The sequence below is a fragment of the Quercus robur genome, chromosome 9 (genome assembly GCF_932294415.1).
Source record: "Quercus robur chromosome 9, dhQueRobu3.1, whole genome shotgun sequence".
Taxonomy (NCBI): domain Eukaryota; kingdom Viridiplantae; phylum Streptophyta; class Magnoliopsida; order Fagales; family Fagaceae; genus Quercus; species Quercus robur.
Window position 1 is genome coordinate 25808646 of NC_065542.1, and position 14565 is coordinate 25823210.

At 33.7% G+C, this 14565-nt stretch overlaps 1 pseudogene; it reads left to right on the forward strand.

The window, feature by feature from the left end:
• The first annotated feature begins 11270 nt into the window (after positions 1-11270).
• On the forward strand, positions 11271-14124 carry LOC126700881 (myrcene synthase, chloroplastic-like; annotated as a pseudogene).
• The last annotated feature ends 441 nt before the right edge of the window (positions 14125-14565 follow it).

Below are 14565 nucleotides of genomic sequence, written 5' to 3' on the forward strand. Positions count from 1 at the left end.
GTAGAGAGTATGATTTTCGTGTTTTTTCGTTCATTTTTTTTTTAATATGATTTTTGTTGAATTAATTTGTTCACTTGTTGTTTGGCCTAGTCTTTTTTCTTTTCTTTTTTGTTTTTTTTTTTGTTTTTTTGTTTTTTTGTTTGGGTTAATAATTGTTATTATTTAAGCCTTTATTTTTTGTTTAAGGGGTTAAGGATTCTGTTTAGGTCCTTTAGGGGCTAGAATTATTTTTGAAGTAATGTTATGTCTACAAAATTTTCATAACAAATTTTATGTAACATGCTATTATTAGTGAGTAAAAAAGTGATGTCAGCTTATCACATAAGATTTGTTGTGAACTTATTTGTAAAAATATTGTAGACATAGAATTACTCTTATTTTTGTTGAACCCAAATTTTTGTGATTATCAAGTCAAAGTATTCAATATTTTTTAAGGATGGTCAAAATAAGTTAGTTTAGTGTGTTTGTGTATATATATAATTTATTTTTGCAAGAAGACCCTGACTTGAACAAAACATACTTACATAGTCCCGAAGTAGTGTTCTGAGCTCTCACATAGAGGGTGGGCTCCATGGGGGACCCACGTGTGAAGCCCACCCCTTATGTGAGAGTCCGGGGCACTGTTTTGACACCCAAAAAAAAAAATATATATATATATAAAAAATATAAAATAACTTTGGTTTTGATTAGATTGCAAGTCATAGCCTTAGCAACACAACCTTATTCGCTGGTCAACATTTCAACTGTTCCACGGCTCACCTAAGAGCATTCACAGCAGTGGAGGCATATTGCTATATTGCTAAAATTTAGCTCTTCCAACACTAAAATCATGCTCCAGTAGTGGAGCTAAATCTAAAAAATTTAGCTTCATTGCTATAGTGCACATCTATAGATAAATGTGCACTATTCATGAGAGCTAAAAAAAGAAATATTATTTTATTTTACTTCCTAATTAAAAAATGCCACTTGCTCTTTCTCTCTCACTCCGTCTCTCTCTCTCTCAACTTTCAGACCTCTCACGCCATCGCCCCCCTGACCCATGCCGCCACAGACCCAGCAGCTCCGACCATGGCAACCCCTACCACCACCACCTCCACCACCACATCAGTCACAAATCCAACCATACCCACACTTATCAAACCCACTACCACCAATATCAATCACCACCTCCACCATGGCAACCCCCACCACCACCACCACATTAGTCACAAACCCAACCACACCCACACTCATCAAACCCACCACTACTGGGAAAAAAAAAAAAGCAAACATCGGCAAAACCCACGGCCAAAACATCACCAAAACCCACGGCGGCAGATCGGAAGAGAAAGATGAAAGATTTAGCGGTTTTTGACTTTGACATCGTTGACGGCTTTGCTAGATATCGGCGGCAACAACTTTGACTTCTTCAAGCTTTTTGGGTTCGGTCAGGGGAAGAAGTGCAAAGCATGGATTTGGCGGCATGGGTTTTTGGGTTCAATCAAAGGGAAAAGGATCTTGGAGTGGTGACGGCTTGGTTGAGGGAAGGAGAGCAACATGGGAGAAGAAGGCAAGGGAGTTGGGCGGCGTGTTGAATCTGAACCAGAAAAGAAAAGGTGAATCAGAAAAGAAAAGGAAGAAAGGCAGCATGTGTGAATGAGAAAGAGTAGAGGGACTTGGCACGTGTGGGTGGGATCAAATTGTATATATATAATTTGGGATTTTTTTTTGAAACCATATATAATTTGGGGTTAAAACAAAATATTATTGTTACACTACATGAATATTTACTTGCTATCATGATGATTGAGAAATTGTTTTAGTAAAAAAAAAATGTATAAGTATAATTTGGGGTTTAAAAAATCACTTGTTAACACTAGACGATTATTCGCTATCATGTGGTGGCAGCGGCGGTGGCGGTGGCGTTGGCGGCAATAGTGGCAACGGTAGCGATTGCGGTGGCGGTGGAAGAGTCGGTGGCGGCAATAGTGGCGGTGGCGGTAGTGGCAGCAGTAGTGGTTGCGGGTGGTTGTGATTGTTGTTTATTGTAGTGAATATATTATTTTATTGTGATATTTATATTATTTTATTGTGTTGAAATATAAAATAGATCCACTGCTGCAGCATGTGTGTAGGTAAAATAGATAAAGTAACTTTTGGTAGAGTTAAATAGTTAAATTTTTAGCTTTACTGCTGTGAATGCTCTAAGCCATTTAAGTTTTGGTCCTTTCTAATGACAGCTTATATATTAGGGTTTGTCTTTTTTCATCCTCTCAAATGAGGGCTTAAGGATTTAGATTTAGGGTATTGCCCTTCATGCAATATCTTTAGATGGACGAGATTGAGAATTAAAAAAACAACTTTCAGTTTTAACGATTAAATAAAGTGAAATAAAAAATAGTTGAAAAGTGGGTGTAGTAAAAACTTTTGTGAGAGAAAAGTGGGTAATTGCACCCGGTGCATCAGATTCAAAGTTAGCTTTTAAGGGCCCAGTCCTGCAAAATCGACCCTTGATTGTAGTGTTTATTAATTATTAGTACAATTTGCTCTTAAGGACTAACATTGACATTTAATTACTATGCTAGCCTAGGTTGTCACTTATTTCTCCGTATCAAACCCAACAAATCATTTTTAATTAATTAGGATATGAAAAACAAAAAAGACAAATATATATATATATATATATATATATATCTCCTAGGACTTGGATCGATAAAGTCAAGATCCAAGGTACAATTTACATCAACGGTTGAAGCACACCACACGTCATTCCGTTGCATGTGGCTAAAGTTGTCACCATTTCCAGTGCATATATTAGACGTACTAGGTGTAATTTTTTCTCTTGTTTATTTTGTCGACACAAGTGGACATATATTAGCTCATTCAATTCGACTTTATCAATTACTAAAATTTTTAATGGTTAAATTTGAGATTTAAGGATCAATTCTTATATATACCAAAAATTGATTGGTATGATGATAAAGAGCACGATCATTAGAAACATATATTATAGGTCGAAAATCTATATAAAAAAAAGTCAACCATATCAAACATACTTAGTATTATTTTATACTCAACAAAACATACACACACACACACACATATATATATATATATATATATATATATATAAAAGATGATTTTCAAAATATAATATATTTGTTATTCTCTTAGTTATATCCAACACCCAAACATACAAAAATTATTAGTTTACAATTTCTTTATTGCTTTTTTTTTTTTTTTTAAATTGCTTCCCTATAACTTAAATTAGTAAATCATCATAGGGTGTTAATGTATTTTGTAGTCAAGAAAACAAATTCCCTAATAGGAATGAACCAAATTTTTTCTTTTTTTAAAAAATAATGAGAGAGAGAGAAATTATACTTGTTACAATTGAGCCGAGTTACTAAAGAGAGAAAAATTGCTGCAATTGCAAAGCTAAAGATAGCATAGTTTCCAGCTTCGTCAAGGAGATCTCATGACCACGGTATTTCTCTTGTTATCCATTTTTTTAAGGAAAAAGAAATTTGCAATTATTTTTATGTAATGGATTGAACGAGTTACAAATTTGAGTGATTATTATTATTATTATTTTTGGTTTTTGAATAGGATTTTTGTTGAATTAATTTGTTCAGTTGTTGTTTGGCCTAATCTTTTTTTTTTTTTTTTTTTTGGTTTGGGTTAATAATTGTTATTATTTAAGCCTTTATTTTTTGTTTAAGGAGTTAAGGATTTTGTTTAGGTCCTTTAGGGGCTAGAATTATTTTTGGAGTAATGCTACGTCTATAACATTTTCAAAACAAATCTTATTTGACATGCTATTATTAGTGAGCAAAAAGTGATGTTCACTTACCATATAGGATTTGTTGTGAACTTATTTGTGAAAATGTTGTGGATATAGCATTACTTTTATTTTTGTTGAACCCAAATTCTTGTGATTATCAAGTCAAAGTGTTTAATATCTTTTTAGGATGGTCAAAATAGGTTCGTTCTTTGTGTTGATATAGGTATAAATTTTTTTTTGGTAGGAAGACCTTGACTTGAATGAAAAATACTTACATAGTCCTGAAGTAGTGCTCCAAGTTCTCACATAGGCGGTGGGCTCCATGGGGGGAACCACATGTGAGGCCCACACCTTATGTGAAAGTTTGGAGCACTATTTTGACATAACAAACTTTGGTGTTGATCAGATTGCAAGTCATAGCCTTAGCATCACAACCTTGGTAGCTGGTTAGCATGTCAACTGTTCCATGGCTCACCTAAGCCATTCAACTTTTGGTCCTTTCTAACGACAGTTTATTTATTAGGGTTTGTCTTTTTCCCTCCTCTCAAACGAGGGCTTAAGGATTTAGATCTAGGGTATTGCCTCTAATGCAATAGGTTGAGATTGAGAATTAAAGAAACAACTTTCAATCTCAACCATTGAATAAAAATAAAGTAAAAAATGGTTGGAAAGTGGGTGTGGTAAAAAATTTTGTGAGAGAAAAGTGGGTAATTGCACAAGGTGCACTAACCAAATTCGGCTTTAAGGGCCCAGTCTTGCAAACTTGATCATGGATTCACTGCACACCCCTAGTTTTAATCTCTTATATGAAAGTGATAGACAGACACTTACGGTCTATCAATCAAAATTATATCCACAAGTAAAGATTTAATGGTGGAGGGGGAAAAAAAAAAAACCAGATGAGTTTATATGAAAGTGATAGACAGTTACTTATGATTTGTCAATCAAAATTGTTTGTGACAAAAAGTTGTGGTTCTGATCTCCTTGAATAACTCAACTATTATGTGAGACTCATTTCTACTCATTAGTAAACATTATATAATAAAATTTATGGTACTCTTAATATCATTTTTTTCTTCTTCTAAATATCCACATTGTGATATTATATGAGAGAGAGAGAGGTCCGTGTATTTATTGTACTAAATATCTTATATTTTTCAACCTCATTGAAAATTATTGGGTAGTCGCAAGCATTATTTTTGTTGTTGAGGAAACAATAATACTTATTAAAATACATGAACACGAAAGTAGTATATATAGTGTTTTAAATAGGTTTATAATATATTACATAACTAGTGTACCACTACAAAAAGGTCAAACCTTAATTTGTAGCAGTAACCTGGGGTAGTCGCAAACATTAATTAGTTAGCAGTCTAACATTGTACCCTTGTACTCCTCTAAAGGTTGACTATTCAACAAAAACAAAAGGTAGGATAAAATTCAAACATCATTTAAAGGCATGTTGGTAAATAAAGTTATATCGCATTCGCCCCCCCACAAAACACCCCCCCCCCCCCACCACAAAAAAAAAAAAAAAAAAAAAAGCACTATGTTCAAATTTTTTTTGAGCTCACATCAAATTTAGGCTGTGTTTGGTTCAACATAAAATATTTTGTAACTGTAAAATATCTTCAACATAAATTTAAGCTTTATTTGGGCTCACATCAAATAAAGTGTTTGATTACATTCTTGAAAATGCTATGGGGAACGTATTTTTTATTATTTTCTCATCTTCTGAGAATATATATATATATATATATATATATTAAAATAATGCGAATTTTAGTTTAAAAAAAAAAAATCATGAATGGTGACTGGAGGTGGTTGTTGGCAACTGTAGAGCAGGGGCATTAGTAGGGGTGGTGTTTGGATGGTTGAAAATGGGGTTGAGGGAGGGGGGTAAGTTTTGGGTGAGGCGGAAAATGTTTAACGATAAAAGAAAGTGTAAACTAATTTTTGCTAGAAGTTTTTTTATTTTACGATCAACTGAAAAATAATTTTTAGTTGACCAATAATTTCAGTTGTCTCAAATAATCGCAAATGCAAAAACTTTTTTTTGGAAATCAATTTTTGTCGAACCAAACACAACCTTTGTAGAAAAAAGTAGAAGTGAGAGAATGATGAAATGCTCATAGCCTCTGGGCTCTGTTTTAGTGAACAAAAAAACAAAAAGCGCAGCTCGGGCTCTATAATATATATACTTTACGGAAGCTCTATAATCTGTTCACACTACCTTTCAATTGATTTCTTTTTGTTTTAGCAGAAAGTATAAGGATGGAAGCATTAGATTTTCAAAGTAATAAAGGTCTATATTATTTTGTTTTTTTTTTTTAATTATATTTTTTAAAGTTTGGATTATATAAGACTTGTGGTTATATGTTTTGTCAAATAAAATGTATTGAAATTTCTTAAATTTGTTTATCTGGTATGAATCTAATAGTTTAACCAACCAAAAATATCATAGTTAATTCACTTGGCTAAATCTTTTATTATCAAGCAATAATTTTTTTTTTTCAAAAAGAAAAAAAGAAAAAGAAGAAGAAGAGATTGTTTAGAGTTCAAACCATTTACACCAAAAATTATATTAGTATTCTGATATAATAATAAAGAGTAATCATCATGAAGTGAACGCCAAAAATTAAAAATCTCTCATATCTAAAAGAAAATAAATATATTATAAAGATTTCACTAATTGCTTATTTTTATATTTCAATATATACATGTTTATTTCTTTTGTCTGTTTAAACATATACATTTTTTTTTTTTTTTTTTCTGGTTGTTATAGTATTTGATATTTTCCTAACTTTTTTTTTTTTGAGGATCAATATTTTCCTAACTAAACAAACATACAACACAATTAATAATTTACCTATGATAAGATATAAAGATCTTTACATTGGTAAATATATACTAGCCTCATAACACACACTTTGCGTGTGTGATGAGGGTTTTTTTTTTTTTAGTGTCATAATTTTTCATTCATTCTAATTTAAGTTTTACACGTTTTCTCATTAATATTATGCATTTAGAATTTATAAGTGGATAAAGCAATTCGAAAATCAACAGGAGAGTGACCCTATTTTTAAGGCAATATTTTAGTAGGAGTTTGAGTTGTAATTTTACTAGATTGTCCTTTAATTTTGTCTTTACTTAAATATAGGAGTGTAAGGGCATTTTTGAACCAAAAAAATAAGAATCCCAAAAAACCTATTCCCTTCACTCCATGACAGGCCTAACAAAAAACCTATTCCCTTCACTCCATGACATGGGCCACCAAACCCAACAAAGGCCCACCATTTTCAGTACACGACATGGGTGACAAAAGCCAACAAGTTTCATCACTTGGTCTAGTCCAAAAGGAGCCGAAATCTTCACTACACATCATATGTTAGAAGCCTATAAAATTTCTTCAGCAAACGGACCCAAAGAAGCCCAAGAAGGGGCCCATGCCACACGAACCAAAGAGAAGGTTAGTGGGCCAATCTAGCTATTTCCAAATACAAGGGAAGAATATAACATAACATTAAACCCAAAATGAACAATAACTGGAACCACCCGAAAAAGCAGAATCTAAGACTTCAAACAGCCCTACTGGAATAGAAAATGAAGGCGCTATCTACCGCTGTGTTTGCATCCTTCTCTTCAGAACTTAGTATCTCATCTATCGCCCATTTTTTGTCCATAAGATTGACACAGACGAACAATATACCATTCCGACACAATATGAGGCGGGGTGGACATTGGATTAGCAGGTATATAATTGTTAGGATGCCCCAAAACATTAGGAGCATAAAAAATCCATATTCAAATTCACGAAGAAGTATTGCGCTATTTACCAGTGAGTGGTATTATTGGACTGATCCTTTGGTGGGAAATGTTCTAGTTCAGATGAGAAAATCTAGTACCACAAATTTTTTTTATCACAACTTTGCCACGGCTGTGATGTGGCCGATTATAAGTGGTAGAAAAAATTAGTGCATATCTGGGGTTACCTTTATTGGTGGGGAGGAGTAAAAGGAATTACTTTAATGATATAAAGGAAAAGTTGAGGACAAAGTTAGCCAGGTGGAAAGAAAAGCTACTTTCAAAGGCGGGCAAAGAAGTGGTCATTAAGGCTGTTGCTCAGGCTATCCCTACTTACACTATGAGTTGCTTTAAAATCCCTGACTCTCTATGTGATGAGATGACTAGTATGATATGGAATTTCTGGTAGGATCAAAAGCGAGATGAGAGGAAAATGGCTTGGCTTAGTTGGGAAAAACTTTGTGAGCCTAAAGAAGAGGGTGGTATGGGTTTTCGAGAGTTGAAACAATTCAATCTTGCTTTACTTGCTAAACAGGGCTGGTTGTTGCAAACAAAGAAGGATTCCCTAATGTACCAAGTTTACAAAGCTAGATACTTTCTCCAAACTGATTTTGTTCATGCCTTTGTTGGTCATAATCCTTCGTATGCTTGGAGGAGTATTATGGTGACTCAATCCATTGTGCAACAAGGTCTTAGGTGGTCTGTGGGGAATGGTGAATCTATTCGAGTTTGGGGGGATAGGTGGCTTCTGTCCACGTTAACACACAAAGTGGTCTCACCAAAGCTTTTCCTACATTAAGATACAAGGGTCAGTGATTTTATTGATCCGGATGTGGCTGGTTGGAAGGGTGGAGCTTTGGATGTAGTGTTTCTACCTTATGAAGCGGAGCTGATTAAAAGCATTCCCATAAGTTTACAGCTACCGGAGGACAAGCTGATTTGGGCTCTTACTTCTAATGGTGTGTTTAGTGTGCGCAGTGCTTACAAGTTAGCGATGGATCAAGCAAGGACTGAACGGAGTGGATCAAGTTTAGATAATGGCAGAATCCGTAAGTTTTGGAGGCAATTGTGGTGCTTGAAAATTCCTCATAAAGTCCGTCATTTTGCATGGAGAGCTGTCAAAGGAATTTTGCCAACAAAAGTGAACCTGGTGAAGTGTGGAGTGATACACGATGATCGGTGTGATGAGTGCAATGTAGAAGCTGAATTGGAGGGACACCTGTTGTGGTCGTGTCGTCTAGCTTAGGAAGTGTGGCAGAATTCGAATCTCCACTTTAGCTTTGAGAAGCACAGGATTCAGTCTTTTCAAGATATGTTGTGGCTGTTACTGATCTCTGAAAACCCAGATGAGGATTCAGCCAAAGCGGTGGTGATGATTGCTTGGGCGATTTGGCACAACCGGAATGAAGTTAAACACGGTGGTAGGAAGAAAAATGGGAAGGAATTAGTCCACTCGGCGATGCAGTATCTTCAGGAATTTAATGAAACTAATGTGGGTTTTCCAATCCTTGATTGTAACCGTGTGGTGGCCTGGGTTCCTCTGTCTGCTACACGGTATAAGGTCAATGTGGATGGAGCGGTTTTTGCAGCACCTAAATCAACTGGAGTTGGGGTTTTAATCCGTGACTCACATGGTCAGGTGGTAGCTGCAATAAGCAAGAAGATTAATGCTACGTTGGGTCCACTAGAAGCTGAGATGAAGGCATGTGAGGAAGGAGTGCAGTTCGCTAGGGAGGTTGGTGTCTATGACTTTACGTTGGAAGGTGATTCATTGGTGCTGTTTAATGCTTTAAGTGGTCTATCTAATCCACTTGCTGCTGTGGAATCTATAGTCAGAGGGGTTTTAATGGCTTGTGGGTCTTGCTACAAGGTTGACTTTTCTCACATTAAAAGACAGGGTAATAGTCCAGCTCATTTGTTAGCAAAACATGCTTTAGACATTGTTAATTATGAACCTTGGATGGAAGCTAGTCCTTGCTTTCTTGAGCAAGCTTTAATCCATGATGTATCTTTTTTGGTTTGAAGTTTAATATAAGTGCAATATTCACATCAAAAAAAAAAAAAAAAAAAAAGATAACCATTTACAATTTGTCATGTCATAGTTGTGGCAAAGTTGCGGTTCTAGAACCACTCAGTTCAAATATAACATCTTCTATTAAAAAAAAAAGGGTTCAAATATAACAAGGTAAGACAACTGGATAGGCAACACTAACCAAAAAAATAAAAATAAAAGTTCCTTGTCTTTTGTTTTTTTTGTTTTTTCTTTTCTCTGTCTTATTTTTTGCATTCCATTTTATACTCCATCAATAACAATTTGCTACATATACTTTTTTCTTTCCTTATAAAAATCATTAAAGTTTAAAATAGAAAATAAATCAAATATATGGAAAGTTATGATTGGAGGATATAAAGTGAGATACAGAAAATGGCACAAATTTTTTTTATTTAACAAAATACATGACTAAAGGAGCAAAATTGGACACATGCCAAGCAAGTTCAAAATTTCATTTTTGAAGCATGTTGCCCCACTAACACATGATGTGCAACGCCTTGACTTAAAGAGTGTAGAAGGGAAAAAAGGGAAGGGGAAGTGATCTCTTTTCATTTCTTAAGGGTGTGTTTGTTTGGAGATGAAATAAGGTGGATGGAAAACTTTGGAAAGAAAATGGGAAGGAAAACTTTTTTAGAGTGTGTTTGGTTGTGTGGGAAAATAAATGACGGGGCCCAGATGTTTTCTCTCTGGGCACATCAAAAAGTTCTCTCCAAGATAGAGAGAAAACTGAAGGGGAGAAATTGTGCATCATTTTTGGATAAAAATGCCTATGTGCAGTTGCACATAGGCTTTGTCCACGTTGCTCTCTCTTTCTCTCTCTCTTTTTTTTTGAATTGCCTCTTTTTCGTCCAGTGCTCATATATATATTTGCTTTCTTTTTCTTTTTTTGTTTTTTTGTTTTTTTTGGTTTAGATGTGATTTTTATTTGGACATAATTTTTAATTTTTAATAAATTTAGGTGATTAATTTTTTTTTTGGTTGTTTATCACTTTTTTAATTTTAATTGGGCATCATTTTTTAACAAGAGTATATTGTAAATTTATACAAACTCATTTTTTTCATCTCTCCACTTTTCTACTTCCAGCTAAACGAGAAGGAGGGAAATTAAAATCTTTTCTATCCTCCCGCTTTTTCATCCTTCTACAATTTTTTATCCTCTCATTTTTCCACCCCTCTAACCAAATGGACCCTAAAGTTTTGATCACAACCTGAGGAAACCATGATCGAAATCTCAAGAGAGAAAGAGAAACATTGCACCTCTCCCTTCCTTGACATAGTAGATTGTCTTCTTTGGATTTATTCTTTATTAGTTTTTCATTTCGTCATCAAATTTGTATCTCTATATTATTTTATCACTTTATTTAAAGAGTTGGTACTTGCTGTGGTTGTGATTTAAATGGGTGTTAAAATTGGCCCTTTCAATATATGTTATTTTAATATTGTCATGAATTTCATGTGTATTTCTTTCACAAGAAAAGATAAAATAACACAGAAAAAATAAACAAAAAGACAGTTATAAGAGTTATAAAGGTCACCCACAATTAACAAGCTGCACAGGATAAGAGCCAGAAACATTACCGGACAGACCACACTTTGCTAAAAATGGGCTACCATATTTTTGTCTCGCCCACTTAAAAACAAACTTATTCTAAATTGATGATGATGCTTCACAAAGTGGTGGATCCTTTTGAGCAACTTGAGCTGATGGAAATCTTGCAAAGACTAGGGATTATCTTATCACTTTGAGGAAGAAATGAAAAGAATATTTGATGGTCTATACAATAATGATCATTGTGGTGATACATGGAAGGCGTAGAATTTGTATGCCACAGCTCTAAAATTTAGACTCCTAAGACAACATCGATATAGTGTCTCTCAAGGTATTTATGGAACCCAAAAAAAAAAAAAAAATCACAATTGGATATTGACACTTGGATACAGTTCTCTAAGTACTACAATTTAGTTCTTCATTAAATTGAACCGTATGATTGCATTAACTAATAAATCATGATGTTGGATTTAATTATACTTGAAAAATATAACATTGGTGGCATTGAATTGATCAATGCAACTTATTAAATATAATTAGGAAATTCCTAATTTATAGACTGAAGTTTTACCTTATGTCGAACCTGTCATTTATGTTAACACTTCTAGTGTTGCTTATTGCAGACGTCTTCAATAGTTTTAAGGATGAGAGAGGGAGTTTCAAGGCATGCCTTTGTGAAGATACCAAAGGTATGCTATCACTGTAAGAAGCTTCATTCCTTTCGATAGAAGGTGAAAATATCTTGGAAGAAGCAAAAGATATCTCAACAAAACATCTAGAAGAATATATCAACCAAAATAAAGATAAAAATCTTGCTGCTATAATAAACCATTCCTTGGAGCTCCCACTGCATTGGAGGATGCTTAGGTTGGAAGCAAGATGATTCATTGACATATACAAAACCAGAAAAGACATATACCCTATCTTGCTTGAGCTTGCAGAATTGGATTTCAACATGGTACAAGCAGCCCATCAATTCGATCTAAAACAAGTGTCAAGGTAAAATTCAATCTCATAGCATCATGAGAAAAAAAATATCAAATCAGTTATTTCTTAACTATTTAAGCTATTTTTTGATTTACCTAATTTGAAAGGTGACAAAGTGCAGTAAGTACTGTCATTCAAACACTCATATATTCTTCTTTGATTCATACAAAGGTGGTGGAAGAGCATAGCCCTTGCCGACAAAGTTGAGCTTTGCGAGGGATAGGTTGATGGAGAATTTCTTTTGGACAACGGGAAAAATATTTCAGCCCCAGTTTGGATATTGTAGGAGAATGTTAACAAAGGTCAATTCATTGATAACGACAATAGATGATGTTTATAATGTGTATGGCACTTTGGATGAATTTGAGCATTTCGTGGATGCTGTTGAGAGGTTTGTAATAATGAAGCAGGCATTTCCTGCATCCGATATATACATCATTCCTTTCACAATATGTGGGTACCACAATTATGAGTTTCACATGCTGTGAGAGGAATGAAGCATACGTCAGATGTATAATATAATTACTAGTATTAATGACACCATGCCTCAACTGCTTCAAAGCTTTCTTGACATATAGACTTATGGATACATTTTGTGATTTTAGAAGGGATATCAATGCAATGGATCAACTCCCTAATTATATGAAATTATACTTCCTTGCTCTTCACAATTCAGTTAAAAATGGCGTTTGATACCCTTGAGGAACAAAGATTCCACATCATTAGATAACTCAAAAAAGCGGTATGGACTTGACTTTTAAATTGATTAATATTTATCCTCAACATTTTCTTATTCAATACATTGTATTATACTACTACCTTTAATTCATTGTTCCACTATAAATTTTTCAGCGGGCAGATTTATGTAGATCTTATTTGATGGAGGCAAAGTGGTACTATAATGGATATACACCGAGCCTTCAAGAATACATTGAGAATGCATGGATTTCCAGCTCAGCTCCAACTATATTGGTGCATGCTTATTTTTTTTTTTGTCACAAATCCAATAACAATGGAAGCCTTGGATTGCTTGGAAGAGTATCCAATCATAATTCGTTGGTCATCAATTATTTTATGACTTGTAGATGTTCTTGGAACATCTACGGTATGTAAACTTTCAAATGAATCAATTTCCTATCTTAGATTAAATATTATAAACACAAAAGTGTATCCAATACCACATTATTTAAAATTTAAATAACTTGGTATAGTATATACTATATACACTAATAGTAGTACCACCCCCCTTCTACATTATTAGTCATTTTTAGAAAATCTAACTTTTTAAGAAGACACCATATAACTTTTAATTTAAAATGCACAAATTTTCAAAACTAACTTTATTAATTTAAACTACAGAAAAAGGATGAATGTTGATTTTTTTTTTAAGGGTAAGTTAGGAATTTTTTTATTGACTTTTCATAGAGGATTATATGTTCTGATATCTTAAAATGGAATAGAAGGCAAACAATTTGGGAGAAATAAAATTTATACCATGAAATGGATTATCCATTAATTTCACAAAGATCCTTGTTCACAAACTACACAATCTTAAGAGTTTCATCATGAATCTTTCGGATACTTTGTGCTAAAATAGGCTAACATTCATTTTTATATATATGAAAACTCATTATGAGTTAAAGCGAGGTGATGTCCCAAAAGCAATCCAATGTTACATGAATGAAACTAGTGCAAGTGAAGAAGACGCCCTTGAGTATGTAAGGTATTTGATTTATGCAACATGGAATAAGCTGAATGAAGACTGAGTTGCAAGTTCTCCCTTCAATAAAGGCATTCATTAGCATTTCCCATAAATTATTTATTGAAGTTGCATTGAACCTTGCAAGGGTGGCCCAATGCATATACCAGCACATAGATGGACATGGTATTGAGAACCATGAAACTAAGGATCGTCTATTTTCATTACTTATTCAGTCTATTCCCCTAAATGAAGATCGATGGCATTAATTATTTACATGTAAGGTGTAACTCCACAAGAGTTACACCTTTTTTACACAATAGTTCTCCTAGAGATCTAATGATTAAAAATAATACTTTACACATGAGTTTGCTTAATTAATTTTGGTGTCTTCTTCCTCCCGATCTCCCTTATTTATTGCAATTACAATCATGTTAAAACTTAAAAGAGAATTTCTTTTTGCCAAATCTACACGAATAACCATGAATACAAAGATGAGTGTATCCGGCTATACAAACAAGGATGGGCTAAAGTGCTAAACGACTACTATATCATCATCATCTTTTTTTTTTTTAGAAGAAGACTACTATATATATCATCTGTTAGACTTAGACTTGGATTCTGTTGGTTTTTTTTTTTTTTTTTTTTTTTTTTTTTTTTTTTTTTTAATATTTTATTATCAATTAACAAAAGGAGATGGCCAACAAAAC